Here is a 6,373-nt window from a genome sequence, read left to right on the forward strand (position 1 = left end):
GTTCCGCTAAAAAGCACCATAAGGGAACGATGTAATATGACCACATCGAACCTTCTAGGCCATCCTGCCCGCACCCCCTAGTACCATGAGGAACTTGGTGTCGCCAGACCCTCAGCTGCTAAAAAACCAGGACTTCCACCGGACGCGACATCGCAAAGTTGTTTACCGATTCTGTATGGATTAGGCTTAGGGCCTTATGCTTATCTGGATCAAACGGCTGGGTATACAGGTGCCGGTTCTCATCATGGTGCTTACGGAGATGTTTTAGCATTTCGTTATGCCCTTCTATCTTGAGCTCTTTTGCCTCACTATGTAGATGATGTGCAAGAGTCATATGGAGACATCCCGTGACAACTCGGAATGCAGTATTTTGGCCGGGCTGCAGCCTTTTGTAGTGTGTGTTTTTTTTACCAAGTATAGCACATGATCGGCCGGTCAATTGCTTGTAAGTTGTTAGCAGCGTTTGTTTATCTTTTCCACAAGTGCTGACGGTGAATCCTCGAAGCTTCTGACGTAGACGACCCAATCAGATTTGGCGATATAAAAAGGAAACAAGAATTGCAGATGATAAGCTAATCAGAAAAGACGTGCAGATATTATGCAGGTCTGAATACTTCTGACTAAATAGTACCTTTTGTAGAAGTGACAGTGGACCCATTATGGACATTCTTACTGGCCCCTGCCTTCTGATGTCATATGATTTTAAATAAGGTCTCGTCATTGATAGCAGCTGTAGGAAGTATGAGACTCCAGTCAGGAGTGACAGGGCTATCAGATCTAGAAACAACAGGTAGGATAGGTCCTAGAAAGCCAATTGCATGGAGTTATTCTATAACAGAAGTCTTGGGTTTTGATAGGGTTTTCCAGTTTGGTCGTCAAGCCAACTTCTCAATTCACAAAGTTCAGTGTTAGCAACGAAGTCAAACTATTTTTTTAAGGTCATATGTATCTCGTATGGTGAAAGTAAAAATGAAATGATTTTGTTGTTTTTTGCTTCTCCTGCAAAATTGAAAATATGCTGATTAGGGTCTTTGTAAATTAATCACCTTAGCCTAACCCCTTATTAAAAACAAACAATCTTTATTTATGTATGATTTCTGCATGTTTTTTATTTTAATTTTTTCATAAAATGCGGCATTTATAATTTATTAAAAGCATATTTATTAATGCTTTTTATATTTATGCTTGGCGGTAGTATGATTATATGCGTAATCGATTGCACTCCCGATTTTGATTATTTAAATCATAATTAAATGGTTGCGCTTGCAGTATGCGTTAATGATTACAGTAATCGTGATTTAAATAATGTGAATCGCACATAATATGTATACCGATTACATTTTTGAATAACAATTTATGTAGTTTTAATTGTGTATCATATGGGTGTTTCCGTAAAAGTGTCAACCAAGCCCTACATAGTCAAGTTTTGCATAAGATAATTTTATATGTACATATATAACAATCGACCTATGTGTCTTCCTATACAAAACAAAATATTGCTCCATTTATTTCTCTGATGTAAATGATACTAACGGCTAATCAAATATATTTTATCTAAGATTTGGTGATTTGAAGAGCGAATCGTTTTTTTATAATTATATTATTTATTATTTTAGTGGACTGTATGTTATTTTATATTATTTTTTATTTGTTTGTTCTTGCACAAGAACAGAGGTCGCTATGCACCTGTTAGACGTTTGTAGGTATTTAATTGGGGGCGAGCACTTGTGCTTTAAGTTAAAAGTTTCCTCATTTCGCTGCGAAAACTGCCATTTTACCGTTTATGTATTTGAGCACTTCGGCTCTAAGGTATTGGCTGCGTTTGAGCCACCTTATTTTGCTATGAAAAAACCCCAATTTAGGATAAAATTTTAGAATGTTTCACTAACCAGCTAAGAACTACATATGAACTCAATGGTTAATGAAACAAACGAAAGAAAAATGTTCATAGCTTAAGTTACCTAAACAGTTTAAAATAAATAAATACAAGGCGCGATAACCTCGGAATTTATTTTAGGCCGAGCTTCTCGTGCAATTTGCGTCGTGCACTTTTAATTTTTCGTACAAATTGGCGAGACAGGACCCACATATTTTACACCGACACCGAACGGCATCTGCAAGGCAGATGAGCTTTCACTGAGAAGTTTTTCATGGCAGAAGTACACTCGGACTGTTTCCCAAATCGCTGCTGAGGGCTGACCCCGCTTGATGTTGTTGTTGCTTTGCCTGGAAATTGAACCCAATATTCTCGGTGTTGTAGGCGGAGCACGCTACCACCACACCGCGGCGGGGGCGAACATCCGAACAGCTTCAATATAATTTTTGACCAACGAAAAACCTCGATTCAGGGATAAATTGATATAATAGTGCATAAACCATTATTTTATACGTCTTAAAATATCGTATATAGAAAAAAAAATTCTGATCCAATGCCTGTATGGTGTTAACATTGAGAACAGTATGCCTAGATGTAACAGTATGCCTCCGTAACTTTAGAAACACCCATATGTTAATCATTAATCCCAATTAATAAAAATTAAATTATGATTACAGTAATCATTACAATGCTGTTATTATCCTTATTCGTGTCGGTTAGCTCTGATTCAAGTATATTTTCAATACTTTTTCATTAGTTCTTCGTTCAAATATATAATATTATTGTCTGTTCAAAAAGAACCAATTCTTGATAATTCAAACCACATACTTATGTATATATACTTAATTAAATTAAGTGTTTAAGGCAAGTCAAGCTAAGAACCTTTTTTTTCTACCATATTGTAGCCCTCTTTTCACAAACGTGCAAGTGTTAAAATCATAATGTTCGGAAAACAAGTAAAATGGAGTGGTTTCCTTTTATTCTCGAAGTATAATAATCAATAAACTGTTAAAAAAATTCACATTCTTACTTCTGGCATGAGGACATCAATATGTTTACATTTTCCTTAAGAATACATTTGTACGTATGTATGTAGCTATCATTCATTTCATTATCATAAAAATTTTTTTAATTTCTCATGTAACAAATATTTAAAAGTGCAGATTACTATTACTAGTATGGCTTAATATCTAATATTTTCTAATTTAATTAAATATATTTTTTGAAATTTGTGATGCTTTCACATGCTTTCTGTTCATTTTAAGAATAATTAATAACTTTTATATTAAATCAGTTAAAGGTACATTCTAAGGAATATTAATCAATTCGAAAAAATCTGCAGGCCCAATCAAATAAAGTTTTTATTAAATTTTATTAAATTTGGAAGGGTTCATATATCTCAGGGGAGCAAAACTGAAATAAGCATGAAAACAAATACCAGCAGGATAGCCTAGTGGTTAAGGCAACTGCAGTTTCACCGTGTGATTCGCGGTTCGAATCTCGGTGAAACCTTTGATAACATTACGAAATTGCCTGATGATGTTACGTTGGCGGTTTTCGAAATGGTACCATCGCAATATGCCAGTAAATGTTTTAATCTTTCTTTTCAGTTTCTCTTAGAAAAACATAATAATTGAATATTCAATTATTACAAGCCGGTGTTAAGCTCATGAATTCTTAATAATAAGTATAAACTGAACACACCATTAAACAAACAAACATTCATATTTCCGTGTCGTACACCTACATAGATGTTAGAAATCTATAGTATTTTTTCTTCGAAAGGACTTTACTTCACAACTGCATACTCAGTCAAAAGTAGCACTTCAAGGCAAAAGTGACAATCCGTTAAATTTCGAGACGAAGATTGTTTTTGCTGTTAACGTTTTTCACTTCCTGTGAAAGTGACAGGAACTACTTCGTTCGCCGCATGACCCAAACCATTTTTGCGACTTTTCAATGCATACCTCTTCAAAACTAAACCCGTAATTGTGTTGGTGAGGGTACTATCATCGTAAAGGTATCCCAGCCAGCATTTTTTGAAAATTTTGATCAAAAAATATTCAAATGTCATACCCCAAGATGATTAAAAACGTTCAAATTTAAAAGCATTTTCTGTTCGAAAATTAACGTATCGTCGGGAGAAAAATGTACCATAAATGTGATTATTCTTGAATAATCATTTATGATTCATATTTCGAAACGCTTTTTGTTCATATTTGATAACATTGTAAAATTGGGCTTTAATTGTTTTAGAGTAATATTTGAATGCTTTTCACAGTCATTTTCTGATCATATTCGTGAACATATTTCAATCATTTTGGTTGAGATACTACATAGTAATCTTCATCAGGGGAAGAAAGGATGCGGAAGTGAGCTATTGAACAAAAGGTAATTCGCAAACAAACTAGACCAATATACACCTGCGACTACTACATCCAGCATGAGGTATGATCGTCAACATCTAAAAATACGATATGGTACGGGATGTTGAAGCCATATCCAGGTACATATGTCAAAAGAGTTTCACTTACCTGGGGTTCAAATAGTTCATAACCTTTGTATTGTCTAATGGTATAATTTGTATTTTCTGGGAAGCCGATGGTGGAGAAATGTTTGGGGACATCTTTTGTTAGTAACAGTATATACATTATTTCTTGTCTTGAAGAATAAAATTTTAATATATTTTTTCTGAACTTCATGATTGAAAAAATGTGCGTATGTGAAAAAAATAAGATCTTAAATGAAAAGTAAAATTTTAACAAGTACAAAATTCATTATTCAGTCAACAAATCTAGTCAGAAAAGATTCAGAAAGCTGAATGAAAAATTACTAAAATTTTTGATCACCTAAAATAAATACATTTGATTCAAATATGATTCCAAAATGTGATTGAAAAACTATATTCAGTTTTTGATCAAAAAAAGTATTAATATTTGATAATTTCTTTCGTTCAATTTTATGATAACTCATTATTTAGTCAGAAAGAGTAATGAAATTGTATTGGTATGTAGGGAAATTCCAAATTTAATCACCTAAATGCTGAGTGGGATTGGCTTACTCGTTGATTAACGAGAACCGAGAGGCAAGACGTTTGCACGCATTGTTAGTAGACGCTCAACAAGTATTTCGTAATTATCTAAACTAAACTAAAAACTGTGCCTTATTGCATTAGTTTACCAAATAATTAAAATATATTGCTAGATGATGCTACTTCGACGACTTCAGCGACGACGAACACATTCAATACATTTTAATAGGTGTACATAATTTGAAATCAATTATTTATTTCCGTTTCTTTTCTTATTCCCAGATTTAAGCAGATATTAATTAACTCATCGCAAGAAGGACTTATGCTGAATAAGTAGGATTCACTGAAAATTTTACTTTACATATCAATAAACATCAGTGAAGAAAATCAAAGAAACAAATCGCAAACAATTATAAAGATATTCCGCCTTATTCATAAAAAATACAAAAGGTTTACCAGGCTTTTTAAAATGACATTGTCATGCGAATTTTCAATTATTATTTTCTATGATTAAGGGTGTTTCATTTCATTCTTACACGTCTTTTTACTTGGGTTTAGAAAAAGAGCTAAGCTCATCTATAAAGTTTTCAAAAGACATCTGAAAAGCTTAATTTACCTTGAAAACTGCTAAACAACAACACTGCAATCATGTGTACGAAATCTGTTTATGCAAATTTATTAAACGGGTTTTCCTCTCAAGAACTGTCACTAATTTTCTAATTTCAAAGTGTTTTATAGTAAGAATATTGAAGAACTTAAAACTTTCATTTCCTGCTGCCATGGCTCTTAAACTGTTATAGTAGAAAATTACTGGATGTGTGCTATAAAATATATTATAGCAAAGATTTTAAAAATATGTTATCGTCTTTCCTCTTTGCTAGACTAGTTTTGTATATACGCATAATTTGACTGAATATGGGCACTTCCGGAAAATAGTAAACCAGAATCGAAAACTAAACTGTTAATAAACACAACAATTTTTTGAAGAATTTTGCTAAGTTCCTTTTGTAAAAAAATAGGCCTGGAACCTGTAAAATAACATTTTTTTTTGCTTTTAGTTTCCCTTAAAAATAATTTTTCCCTTAGGTTATTTTAAATGTGAAACTAGTGTATAGGTCGTACTATTGCTGCAAAATCATTTGCAGTATATCAGACTAATAGAAAATATGCAAAGAGATGAAACGCGCATCGGTTAACGATAAATTTTAATTGTGCTGCTTGCCAAGTTCAGTTCAGTATGTAGGTACGCGGCCAATTTCATAACTTGCACTGGGTACAAACAAGTGCCCATACCCACACGATTGAATTGAGCCAAGGTAAAATTATTAAAATTTTTATATTGAATATTAAAGTTTCCTACGCTCGCAGCCACGAAATAATTTTTTTTTTTTTCAACTTATCTATTTGATCCCTGACTTCAATGACTCATTGGATAAGGAAGCAAATCTTCCAAATAAGTCATTAAA

The sequence above is a fragment of the Eurosta solidaginis genome, chromosome 5 (assembly GCF_040869045.1).
Source record: "Eurosta solidaginis isolate ZX-2024a chromosome 5, ASM4086904v1, whole genome shotgun sequence".
Lineage (NCBI taxonomy): Eukaryota > Metazoa > Arthropoda > Insecta > Diptera > Tephritidae > Eurosta > Eurosta solidaginis.